We start from the raw sequence: 12,500 nt of genomic DNA on the forward strand, positions 1-12,500 counted from the left end.
GTTTGAGTCAGATGGTTTCCACAGGCTTATCTGTGCATTTTCTGGCCAAAAATAATGATGACACCACAGAACAAACACCGCAGAAGTCAGTCCGAGGTCTTTCCAAGGAGAGAAAGAAAACATAAACAGCGCTTCGCTCGACCGTGTTGTCCGCCATTATCCGTGTTTATCTTCGGTAATTAGTTTCCGCTCAAATTAACAAACCCGCCGTTTCCACTTTTCCACTCAGACAGAAGGAACACTTCGGAAAAAAGTTCGTAAAGAGAAAACTTTAAGGATGACGACAACCTGAAGATCGCTTTAAGATTTAAAATAAATTCTTTTTTAGGAAAAGGGGCGGGGCTAAAATAGGCTAGCGCAATTGAAAATAGTTAAAATGTCCTCGCTAAAACATTGTTACACTGCTAATTAGAAACACGTTCGTTCCATGACGAGTGTGAGTAATTTGACCGATAATGCGAATAAATCGACCAATTAACGCTAACACTGAGCATTAACCTAATGTAAACTTTAGCATTAACACTAGCATTAAGTGTTAACGTAAACACAAATTCAGGAAGAACATTACGTATCATTACGTCAAGGTTCATTCCTAAATCCCACCCCTTAGCGATTACCTGACAGGTCCATAACGAAAATACAAGCAACTATACATGTAGGGATTAGCATGGTTCTAGTTAGCAAGTCTGGGAAAATGCTGCCAGAATGCTGCCATGTTTAATAAATAGAAAACTTAAATACGCAACTTTTTATCGGGAATTTTTATATTTCTGTAAAGCTACTTTGAGATTTTCCTCATCGTTAAATTCGCCAATACAAAAAAAAAAAAAACAGAACTGAACTTAATACCGCTGGTGCTAAAAATAACTGTGCAAATTAAACAACCAGCATTTATTACATCAGATTATATCGGATTATTACATAATTACAAAAATTGGAAGCAAAATCATGCAGTTAAGGAAATATCTGAATGTTTCTTGCTGCTACACTGAGAGTAAATTGCTCCTGAAATGATTGCTCCTTTTAATAATGATCATTTATCGCTAATGACTTTGGTCGCAGTAATTACGCTAACACGCTAACTTTCCACTTTTCCGTGAAGAAAAATAATTCTGTTAAACAATGAGGGTGTTTTATTTAGGTTTAAGTAAATCCTAGATTCTGCTGTATGTAAGCTTGGCTATCAATTTGCTCTCCGTGACTAGCCGCTAATATGTACGTTTTATATTCCCAGAAGCGAATTCATAACAATGAAAATTGAAATGGATTAAACATTCCACGTCCGTTTGATTGGGAAAAATTAACACGAGTGGATTTCATTTCGTACTGTGAGACTTTTTTTTCTCTACTCGATTTAATGGCTAGGATTATGTTGCAGGAAATCGGCACACAACAGGCGAGCTCAGACAAACAGCAAATCCGCCCAGTGTGTGTGTGTGTGTGTGTGTGTATCTATAGCTTCCTATCTGCCTGAACGTCTCTTTATTTTCCTCAGTTTTTATCCTCATAAGTCGTTTGTTGCGTCTGAGCCAGCCTAATTCTCATGCTAAACGTCTTTACGGGTAAAGCTTTAGAGATACGCTAAGCTTTTCTCACACTTTGTAGTTCGTCTCAGTGAAGGTTAACCGAGGTGCTAAAATCCTGAAAATCGTGAATTGTAAAATCCCCAAATCTCCCTCTTTTAGCGTAGATATCCACCTCAGACCACATCCACATCTTCAGGGAGGTCACACACAGACATGCTAAATTGCATCATGAAGTCAATCGCTAGAACGTTATGGAGGCAGCCAGGATTATTTCTCTTTAACATGAAAAAGCTACATCATTTGTAGCAAGATCATTTTAAAAATGACTTTGACATTAACTAGCATCTGATATTAACTCAATTAGCACATTCCACCCCTTGTTTGATTCTTTTTGTAATAACACGTCCGAGTTAGCCTCAAAATACAAAATGGAGGAGATAAAAAATAAACATGAGTCTACTTTCACGATTCAAGTAATGATTCACGATTCAAGGTAAACGTAGCGAAACAAAATTTTCAAGATCTCAACATTTCTCTTAGATGTGTTGATTAGTTCTCAATTCGACAGAAATTATGACAATATTTACCTCAGATGTGATTAGTTAATTATTAATTAAAAAAAACTCCATAGGGGTGAAACTGATTTAGCTAACTAGTATGTAGTTGCTGCAATTTTTACAAACAAAGCAAAACTTCAGCGATGTTGCAAATGAATGAAAACGGTCGAAAAACATCAAAATCTACCTCAGATGTGTTGCTAAATTGATAAAAGGGGTGAAATTATGATTTATTTAGCTAGCATGAAGCTGTTGGGTCATTTATTCAGACACAGTAAATGATGCAAAACTGCTGAAAACATCAAAGTTTACCTCAGAAGTGTTGCTAAATTGCTAATAAACAACAACAACCTATGAGGGTAAATACAGTCTAGCTACTTAGCATCTATGGTAATTTTTATTTTTTTTACAGACAACAGCAACACAATCTCATAAGTTTACAAAAATGACAACACTAGCAAACAAGTCCAAAAACAACAAATAAACAAAACAGGAAATGTAAATAAAGAGAAGCTGGAACGTTGTACCACTGCGTTCTCTCTTATGGCAGATGCTCAAGGATTCCAACAGCATCAGCTTGAGGGATTTGATCTCGCAGCCTTGCGACGATTTGTGTAAAAGTTTTAACAAGCAAATATCAGAGAGATTAACGCGAGTCTCGGGGTTTAAACGGCAATATGCAAAGAACACAAATTCCAGTTATTATTTTAGCTTTCAGAATTCACAGGGCATCCGTATCTGTAAAAGTCTCCCGGTTAACTCTCACAGGTATACTCGGAATGATTAACGATTGACCTTTTTCCCAAATGGCCGCTGGGGAAAAAAGGGAATCCTGGAGATCTGTTTATAGTGCTGAGCGATTTGACCAGAGAAACTCTCTCAGGGACAAAGTCATCAGTCAGGAGGACTGCAGGTCCATCAGCAGCCATTTTGAAGCCACTGGAGGATTATGATGTCTCCACACACACACTGTAGACTTGAAAGTTATTGACCTGTGTCACCAGGTGCTTCTTTTATCTTCCTTTTAGAGCGGATATAAATCCCAATACAACACAAAAGTCAAATCGAAGGCCTCTGTTCAATCGATTATGAAATGAGAAATCAGATTAAAAATTAAAGAAGCCATTACTGGCTAGATCTAATTCAATCACATTCACACACAACCCGTTCCCCTCAGTCCCTCTACCTGAAAGCTACCTATAACATCTATATTTACCTCAGACGTGACAGTGAATTATTATCAAAAGACCATGAGAGTGAAATTGCAGCCTGCTAGCATGTAGCTGCTGTCATTTGAACAGACAAAGTAAAGATACAGTGATGGAGAAAGTGTTGAAAACATAACAATTTACCTCAGATATATATACATTTACAGAATACTACATTTCAAGGTCGGTTAACATTTCCTCACAAATATATGCTACTGTATGTAAATGGCAGATTTTCACAGTGCTAATTTTTTCAGTTTCTTTATTTTTAGCTTCGAACAATTAAACACATTGTTTGCTTTAACCTTTATTCTGTCCTCTTCTTATAGATCCCTTTCAGAATCCTCTTTTCTGAAGTCGTACAATACATCGTCGGTTATAAGACCTCACCCTCGTTTAGCTAAATGTCAGTAGTTTTCTGTGATTAACGACATTAATCTGAGGTGATTAGCTTCAGGAGATTACATTCAATTAGACCTCATCAGGCCATAAAGCAAACTGATGACCTGCATGCACATGTGTAATGAGTCAAAGTGGCAGAGATGAAGTAGAAGACTATGTGACAGATGCAAGAAATCTGGAGCATCTTGGGCTACGTTCCAATATCTGATCTTTTTATACCTACATAGATATTCCTGTCTTACAGGTTGTTTGATTTTATTCGCTCAAGAGGGTAATGCTGTTTGGCATCACAATTTATTTTTTTTTAAATACGTTAGCAGACGTTTCTTAATGTAAATATCAGCAGTTTAATATTGGCAAAAAATGCCATCCAGGTGCTTAGCAAGCTAATCTGGTTGTTTATGCTTCACAGAAAATGGATGCCATGGGAAAATAAAATTGCTACTTGCTTTTTCAAGAGGTTAAAGTATCAAAAGCATGTTAAATGGACATTAAATGCCAGCTAGCTAATGACTAAGGCTAATCCTTTATCAAACAAACATCATATAGAGATAAAGTAAGGGTTCAGTGATGGTGGGATTCAGACAAAATGATTCAAAACATCAACATTTCACTCAGATGTATTGGTAAATTACTAATAAACATCTCGATTTAAGTAAAAAAATTAGCTGGATGTGCTAGCCTATAGCTTTTAAATCTTTTTTTTTTTTTTTTTTTTGAAGTAAATGCTCAATGACAGAAAAATGAGGCAAAACTGTTGGGAACAACAACATTTACCTCAGATGTGTTGCTAAATCACTAATAAAAGACTCCATGTGAGTAAAATGATAATTTATCTGGCTAGCATGTAGCAATTATATGGATAATGTGAGTGTTCACTGACAATGGAACTGAGAAAAACGTCGGGAACATCAACATTTCACTCAGATGTGTGAAATCACATGATGAAATTATTTAGCTAGCTAGCCCGTCACGGTTACATCTTTCATACAGGAAAAGAGATGCTGGTAATGAAACAAAACCATGTTGATAAATGAGTGGAAAAAATGAGTGGAATTATGATTTAGCTAGCTAGTATGCAGCTGCGCAGTCATACATATGGATGATGCACAGACTGCGTGACGATGGACGTTATGCAGGACATCAGTATTTACCTCAGATGTGTCTCTAAATTATTAATAAAACACTTTGAGTGAAATCATGATGTAGCTAGCTAGAAAATAGCTATTTAATCTTTAATAAGCATCGATGATGGTGGAAATGAGACAAAAAAACGGTTGGGAAGATTGAAATTGACTTCAGATGTGTTGTTAAATGAGTCCAAAATGAGTGATTTCGCTTTCTTTACCCAAACTGACGCTTATAATGACAGGGAAGCCGACGCATAACTGCTAGGAACAGCGAATTTTACCTCAGGAATGTTGGTAGATTGCGAATACAGTCCTCCATTTCAGTTAAATTGTGATTTAGAGCTAGCAGAAAGTTATTACATTTTTAATACAAGCAAAATAAAGGAGAAATGAGAGAATGTTTGGAGGGGAAGCTTGATATTTACCTTGGAGTTGTTGCTAGCTGTCAGTAGTAGCTTGAAAGTTAATGTCTCCAAACATTAGCATGTAGTTTACTGAACAGAAAAGAAGAGAATGATGACTGTGAGCCCCTGACCTGCACTCAGAGAGAGAGAGAGAGAGAGAGAGAGAACCAGAGAAACACCCACTGGCTTTAATTTTCTCATTTCCATCGTTCACACGTTTATAATGAAAAGAATGAAACATCTGAATATTGGAATTTTCCAGCTTCATTATAAAAGCGCCGTATTTATTGCGTGCACACTTTCTGCCCAAAGCCTCAATGCCTTTTTAATGTTGCTTAATGGTGGAGCTACTGCTGATTGTACAGTCTGTCATCCACAGTTCGAACCTCCCCACACACCCCTACACACACACACACACACACGCAGAGCAGATTAAATCAGAATAAATAATGTAAATTATGTATTTTCCGGACTGTTTAAAGTGCTGCGTACTGTATTAAAAAAGAGCTAATGCTGTTAGCTTGTAGTTTGTAGTGTATGTGTGTGTGTGTGTGTTTATTTGAATATGTATAACATAAATGCTGACATATGTGTCTCACAAGCGATAACATTATCTAAAAAAACTCATATCCATATTCATGATTAATGAATTAATTACAGATTCAAACATGTCTCCGTGTCAGGACAGAATCTCAGATGGTGTGAAGAAAACACAGGTCTCAAGGAGCCCCAGGTAACAAACCACGCTCGATTTGTGTCTTAAATATCATGATTATAGTTTAAGAACTGAAATATTGAAATATTAAGAAGAAAATAACGAGCAATGATGAGGATTTTGCTGCACATGCTAACCCGGTTAATACATCAACTTCTGGAAAACAGGGTTTCTCTGGGTTTTCTCACCAAACCATCTGTTTTTAGTAGCATTTATCCAAGGTCTTATGATAGGTGAGGAAATCCAAGATGTTACAACACAAAACATGAGGTTCGCACAAGAGACACAGGAATTACATGACAACATGACCTGGAGGTGTCATCATGCCTGAAGCTGCTGTGTCAAGATGTCAGGATGTTTTAAGTGGACGAGGTGGACCTCCGGAGACGGTTCTTCGCTTTCATTTACAAGCCGAAGGATTTCTCATCGCTCAATAGCGCTGGAAAAAAAAGGAGAATGTTTACTTCAGTTTAGCGTCTTAGAAAACATCGGAAAGTTCAAGAGAGAGAAGCTTCTCCATCTGGTGCACAGGAGCTCAAGCCTAGGATCTGGAGAAGTCACAGTCCTGTAGGTTTTGCTAACGTTAAAGTGTATTTTGCTAACATTAAAGTATATTTTGCGAACGTTAAGGTAGTTAAAGTATGTTGAAGTCCAATGAACTTCTAAAGAAAGTTTCATTAATTTCTGATCCGATTTCCTGTAAAATTCCTGGAGGTTCTAGTCATTTAGAAAATAATAAATTAAGTCTTTATTTGCCACACTATATTTCCAAAAAGTTTTGGGACGTCTGCCTTTACATGCACATGAATGTAATATGGAGTTGTCCCACCCTTTACAGCTAGAACAGCTTCAACTCTTCTGGGAAGGCTTTCCACAAGGTTTAGGAGTGTGTTTATGGGAATTTTTGACCGTTCCTCTAGAAGAAGCGCATTTGTGAGGTCAGGCACTGATGTTGGACGAAAAGGTCTGTCTCACAGTCTCCACTCTAATTCATCCCTAAGGTGTTCTATGGGGTTGAGGTCAGGACTCTGTGCAGGACAGTCAAGTTCCTCCACACCAAACTCACTCATCCATGTCTTTATGGACCTTGCTTTGGTCACTGGTGTGCAGTCATGTTGGAACAGGAAGGGGTCATCCCCAAACTGTTCCCACAAAGAGCATGAAATTGTTCAAAATGTCTTGGTATGAAGCTGAAGCATTAAGAGTTCCTTTCACTGGAACTAAGGGGCCGAGCCCGACCCCTGAAAAACAACACCTGAACTCAATGATCTGGAGGGGTGTCCCGATACTTTTGGCAACATACTGTACATTACTGCACAGTGAAAGCTTCATAACTAGCATAAGACAGCAAACTACCAACCTTCTTCTTCTAAGGTTCTCCCACTGAACACAAGAGGAACTCTGTGGATCAAACACGCTGAAGGTTCTGGAAATGTTCCTTGTGGTTCCTCAGTCGTTGTATTTCCAGGTCTAACATCATCACATGGTTAGAGTCACATGGAAAGCTGCACCTCCTGCCTGAGACTGAGACATACGCCGGACGTTTTTTCACGTTTTTTGTGACTGCAAAACTGCACAAAAAAGCGTCTGAGGTGATGTCTTCTTTTTTTTTTTTTAGCTGGAATAAGCTAGAACGTCACACCTCTATTTTGTATCCCGTACTGTACAGACGTTAAAATGTCCTCAGGGCTGACAGGAGACGGGAAAAAAAGTCTATGGAACAAAAAAAACGTGTGAGACGTACAGTGTGAAGTGCTATAGTGCTGAAACTCACACACACACACACACACACAAATCCAAGCACACACATCTCTTTTCTCTTTCTATCATTCTCTAACCGTCCCTTTCCACCTGGCCGATAAGCTGAGTGTGTGTGTGTGTGTGTGTGTGTAGAACAAGTGAGTTATACCCCATTGTGCCAGCATGTCACATTTAGCAAGATGGACGACCACAGCACCGTATTCGTTCCCTACACATTCATCCATCATTCTCTTTCTCTTTCTCTCTCTCTCTCTTTCTCTCTCTCTCTATATGCTTCACTAAGCCTCTCTCTCCAGCGCTGCTTTAATAGCTTTCAAACAAACTTGGCTGCTTTCCCCGAACTGTGTTAACACAAGCCGGCTACATTATTAATAGATCTCTGAATATCAACAAGTCTTTCATTTATTCCATCTTTTTTTAAAGGGGCGTGTTCTAATATAGTCCTTAATGCGCACTTTTTCCACTTCCACTTCCTTCATTTTAACGTCTGACCAGAGGATGTGTTGTGTAACTGTTCCATTCAACACGACTGATGACCAATTCTGATTCAGATTGTAATAAAACAAAGAGACAAGGAAGAAATAGTTGGATAGAATGAGAGGGAGAAAGACATGGTAAGAGGAAAAAGACAAGGCAGGACGAGAGAGAGAGACAGAGAGAGAGAGAGATGGAGGGAGAGATGGAGAGAATAAGAGAGAGAAAGAAATGCCGGAACAGATGCAGAGAAAGAAATTGGGGGAGAGAGAGAGAGACAGAGAGAGAGACAGAGAGTGATGGATTGAGAGATAGATAGAAAGAGATGGAAAGAGAGAGGATGGCAGAGAGAGACAGAGAAAGAAATAGACAGAGGGATGGAGGGAATAAGAGAGAGAAAGATGGTGGGACAGATGCAGAGAAAAAGATGGAGAGAGGAAGTGTGTGTGTGTGTGAGAGAGAGAGAGAGAGAGAGAGAGAGAGAGAGAGAGAGAGAGAGAGAGAGAGAGAATCTTTGTATTAAAATCTTGCATTTTCTTTTTCTCCATCCCTCTCTCTCTCCTTCTATTTTTTCTTCAGCTCTCTTTCTCTCCTTCCATGTCTCTCTTCATCCATCTCCCTTTCTCTCTCTCTCACACACACACACACACACACACACACACTTTTTGTGATTAAAAATCTTTATTTGAAACATCAAATTTTCTTTAGAAAGACTCTTTCTCTCTTCTGCCACTCTAGATAAAGCTTTGTGTTAAGTGTGTGTGTGTGTATGTGTATGTGTGTGTGTGTATGTGTGTGTGTGTGTGTGTGTGTGTGTGTGGTTAATTGGCCCAGAGATCCGTACAGCAGGCTTTGTTCTCCACTCACTTTAAACACTCTCCCTGCTACGAGCGAGTTGTGATGACGGAACTGTCAGAAAGCAGACTATGAATAACCTCACACACACACACACATACACACATACACACACACACACACACACACACACACACACACACTGCTCTTAGGACAACATCTTAATAATTGTAATATTATTAGACTCAACATGCTCAGAGGAGAGCAGTGTTACATCACTAATCACCATGGAAACGACAATATCTTGACAAACCTGCAGTCTTGAAAGCAATCAGGATAAATAAATAAATAAATACTTCTGGGCTCGATCTTGTCTCTGAAGCAAGACGGGTTTTTTTTATCCACGCGGATGTGAGGCGCCACTCGTTTCGGGAATGAGAGGAAAGAAAAGAAAGGAAAGGAGGAAGAAAAAGGAATTTAAAAAAAAAAAAGATGTCAAAAATTGAACAGATGAAATCTGAGTTCAGGACAAAAAAACATTTTCCTTCCAGAGATGGGGAAAAAAAAATCACAAAGATTTTATTTATTTATTATTTTAAAATTAAGACGTTTGAAAAGTTCAGAATACAAAATACTAAAGTTTAACATTTTTATATATGTATATATATAACATGACCAAATAATTGGTCCTGTAATTGTTAACATCAATAAGACTAATTCAGATTTTATGAAAAAAGAGAGCGAGAGAGAGAGAGAGAGAGAGAGAGAGAGAAAGACAGACACAGAGAGAAAGAGAGAGAGAGAAATTGAAAGAGAGGGAGAAAGAATTGGCAAGAGGAGGAGTGAGAGAGAGACACAGAGAGAGAAAGAGTGAGCAAGAGAGAAAGAGAGACATACAGAGAGAGAGAGAGAGAGGGGAGAGAGAAAAAGACAGAGGGAGAGAGAAATGGAGTGAGAAAAGGATGGAATAAGAGAGAGGGAGGGACAGAGAGAAAGAGAGAGAGAGAGAGAGAGAGAGAGAGAGAGAGAGAGAAAGCGATAGAGAGACAGACATAGGGATCAGAGGCAGTGGTGTCGCTTACAAAAAATATTTAAGTGTACTGACTGTGTGTACCTGTCTATTGTCTTTACTGTGTGTGTGTGTGTGTGTGTGTGTGTGTGTGTGTGTCGGAGAATGAAGGCTAGCTGCATACTGCATGAGGTCCTCAGTTGAATAATCACTTCATTGTTTTCCAAATGCAGTTGCCTGAAGCACCAGGCCACGCCCACTTTCGGTCGAAATCCAGATACAACTATTTATTGTTATTTCTGTATATTGCCAACAAAAGGATAAACAAAAACAGGTAATGGTTTAGTTTAAGGATAAAAGGAACCTCAGAAAGTGTGAAGAAGAAAGAAATGCAGAAGAAGGATGCAGGAGAACGGAGCACCGTGACAGCCATGATGATGATGATGATGATGATGATGAAAATGCCACCAGGATGCAGCTTTATTTCTCCTCAAATGACCGGCTCTTAAATCTGATAATGCGGTCTCGGAGAGTGAGCCAGAGATAACGTTCACAGATCAGTGGCTTTTAATGCAGAACCTGTTTAAAGGCAGTGTTATGGTCTGGAGGGAGCCACGGGCGTCTTGTGTGATAAGGTTTATTGAAGGAGAAACCATAAACTATAAACGATTCTGTCACCAAAAAGATAAACAGCAATGGCTTTTTAATGTCGGCTTCAGAGCACTAAAGACAAGACGGATTCCAGCGTGTGGGGTTTTTTGCGCTGTTAAGTATTACATTCTCAAACGTGAAGAGGTTGAGCTGGAGGTTGCTATTAATGCGATAGCGTTTCTATGGTAACGGCTCGTTCACAGTCGGTTTTATTTGGAAGGAGTCTCCAGTGTCAGCACTTTGGAGTCAGAGGACTATATTTGCAATAAAGTGACTGTTCGAATAAAATGAACTATTTTTGATTTGCATAAATTTGTGTATTGTTTTTGCAGTTATTTTTTGTGTAATTTTTTTTGCGTTTTTTATTTTTTAATTTTTTTGCTGTTTGGAGCTATGAATTGCTTTATTAAAAACCATGATGATATTCGCAACAAAGTTCCTGTTTGAATAAAATAAACTATTTTTGATTTGCTTAAATTTGCGTGTCTTTTTTTGCCATTTTTTTGCGTTTTTTTTTTTTTTTGCTGTTAATTTATTTTTTATTTTTTAATTATACATTTATTTGTCAATCATTCTTTTCAGAATTTATTTGCCAATTGTTTGCATAATTTATTTATTTATTTATTTATTCATTTTTGCTGTTTGGATCTATAAATTGATTTATAAAAAAGTAGGACTATATTGCAGTATTGTAACAGTTAAAATGAACTATTTTTAATTTGCATAATTTTTTACTGGTTTTTTTTTTTTTTTTGCTTACATTTTTTGCTGTTTTTTTGTGTATTTTTTTGCCATTTGGAGCTCTAAATTGATTTTTAAAAAATAATTAGGACTATATTGGCAATAAAGTGACTGTTTGATTAAAATGAACTATTTCTGATTTGCGTAAATTTGTTTAATATGTTTTTTGCCATTTACTTTTTATGGCCTATTTTCTTTTGCCTTTTATTTATTTATTTTTTTTTGCTTAATTTTTTTTTCTGTTTATTTTTTTGGGACTTTTTTGGGTTTTTTTGTGTGTGTGTTTTTTTTTGTTTTTTTTTAGACTGAACTAGATTAGCCCAAAAAACTAAAATATCCGTTTCTGTTAGCCCAGAGAAACCCTTTTGTTATGTTTTTTTTTTTTCTCTTTATGTCGCTAGGCTACACAACACAACGAAACACAACACAAGTTAAAACAAAAGAGCAGAAAAGACGAGTCATGTAAGCTGTCATCTTTTTTTTGTTATCTCCAGTGGGAGAAAATGTCAGGGTTTGCTGTGTTAAAGTGTGTTGTTTGCAGGTGTGTGGTGTGTAATTACGGCGGAGAAGAAAAGACGGCAGCAGGTGGGCTTCACACCCTGGAAACTGCGAGAGTGTAAACGACAGACAGCCTGAAGTCAGTCAGCGAGCACAGATGTGGCTTATATAATCTCTGCACAGACATACGCCCAGAAATCTTAAACAAAAGCCCAAAACATGCTAGCACTAAACCCAAATGTTGACAAAGTGAAAGGTTTTAGCCGCACTGAAACTTCCTGGGTACAAAATTTCACTGAGAATTCATTCTTCTGTCTTTTTTTGTGGTACATTTTAGCCAAACGGTGATCTATTTTTTTCTTCACCGTCACACTGCATTTGTTTAAAATCTCCTCTAGTTAATCTCGACCTTGTTTCTCGTACTAGCAGACACTGACTTTGCTAATGAGGATGCAGGGAAGGTTTGCTTCTGATGACTCTTCCATGCAGATCACATTTGTGAAGCACTTTCTTATAGTTCCTTTTTCGAGAGTTTTATCGATCTTAACTCCCGAGTCTCGATGACGTTCCATAGGAAGGCATTAGCTTCATTTTTATTGTTTAGCTGACTGATTCTTAGCACAATGTCT

The 12,500-nt window shown here is 37.8% G+C and overlaps 1 long non-coding RNA gene across 1 annotated transcript in view; it reads left to right on the forward strand.

Moving 5' to 3' along the window:
* LOC131349373 (uncharacterized) overlaps positions 1–12,500 on the forward strand; it is a 23,668-nt gene that overhangs the window by 11,111 nt on the left and 57 nt on the right. The window contains exons 3-4 of the long non-coding RNA XR_009204065.1: positions 5,888–5,960; positions 11,915–12,500. The exon at positions 11,915–12,500 is cut by the window's right edge and continues 57 nt beyond it. This is a non-coding gene — a long non-coding RNA (uncharacterized LOC131349373). The remainder of the gene's footprint in view (positions 1–5,887; positions 5,961–11,914) is intronic.

This window comes from Hemibagrus wyckioides, linkage group LG29 (assembly GCF_019097595.1).
Source record: "Hemibagrus wyckioides isolate EC202008001 linkage group LG29, SWU_Hwy_1.0, whole genome shotgun sequence".
NCBI classification, from domain to species: domain Eukaryota; kingdom Metazoa; phylum Chordata; class Actinopteri; order Siluriformes; family Bagridae; genus Hemibagrus; species Hemibagrus wyckioides.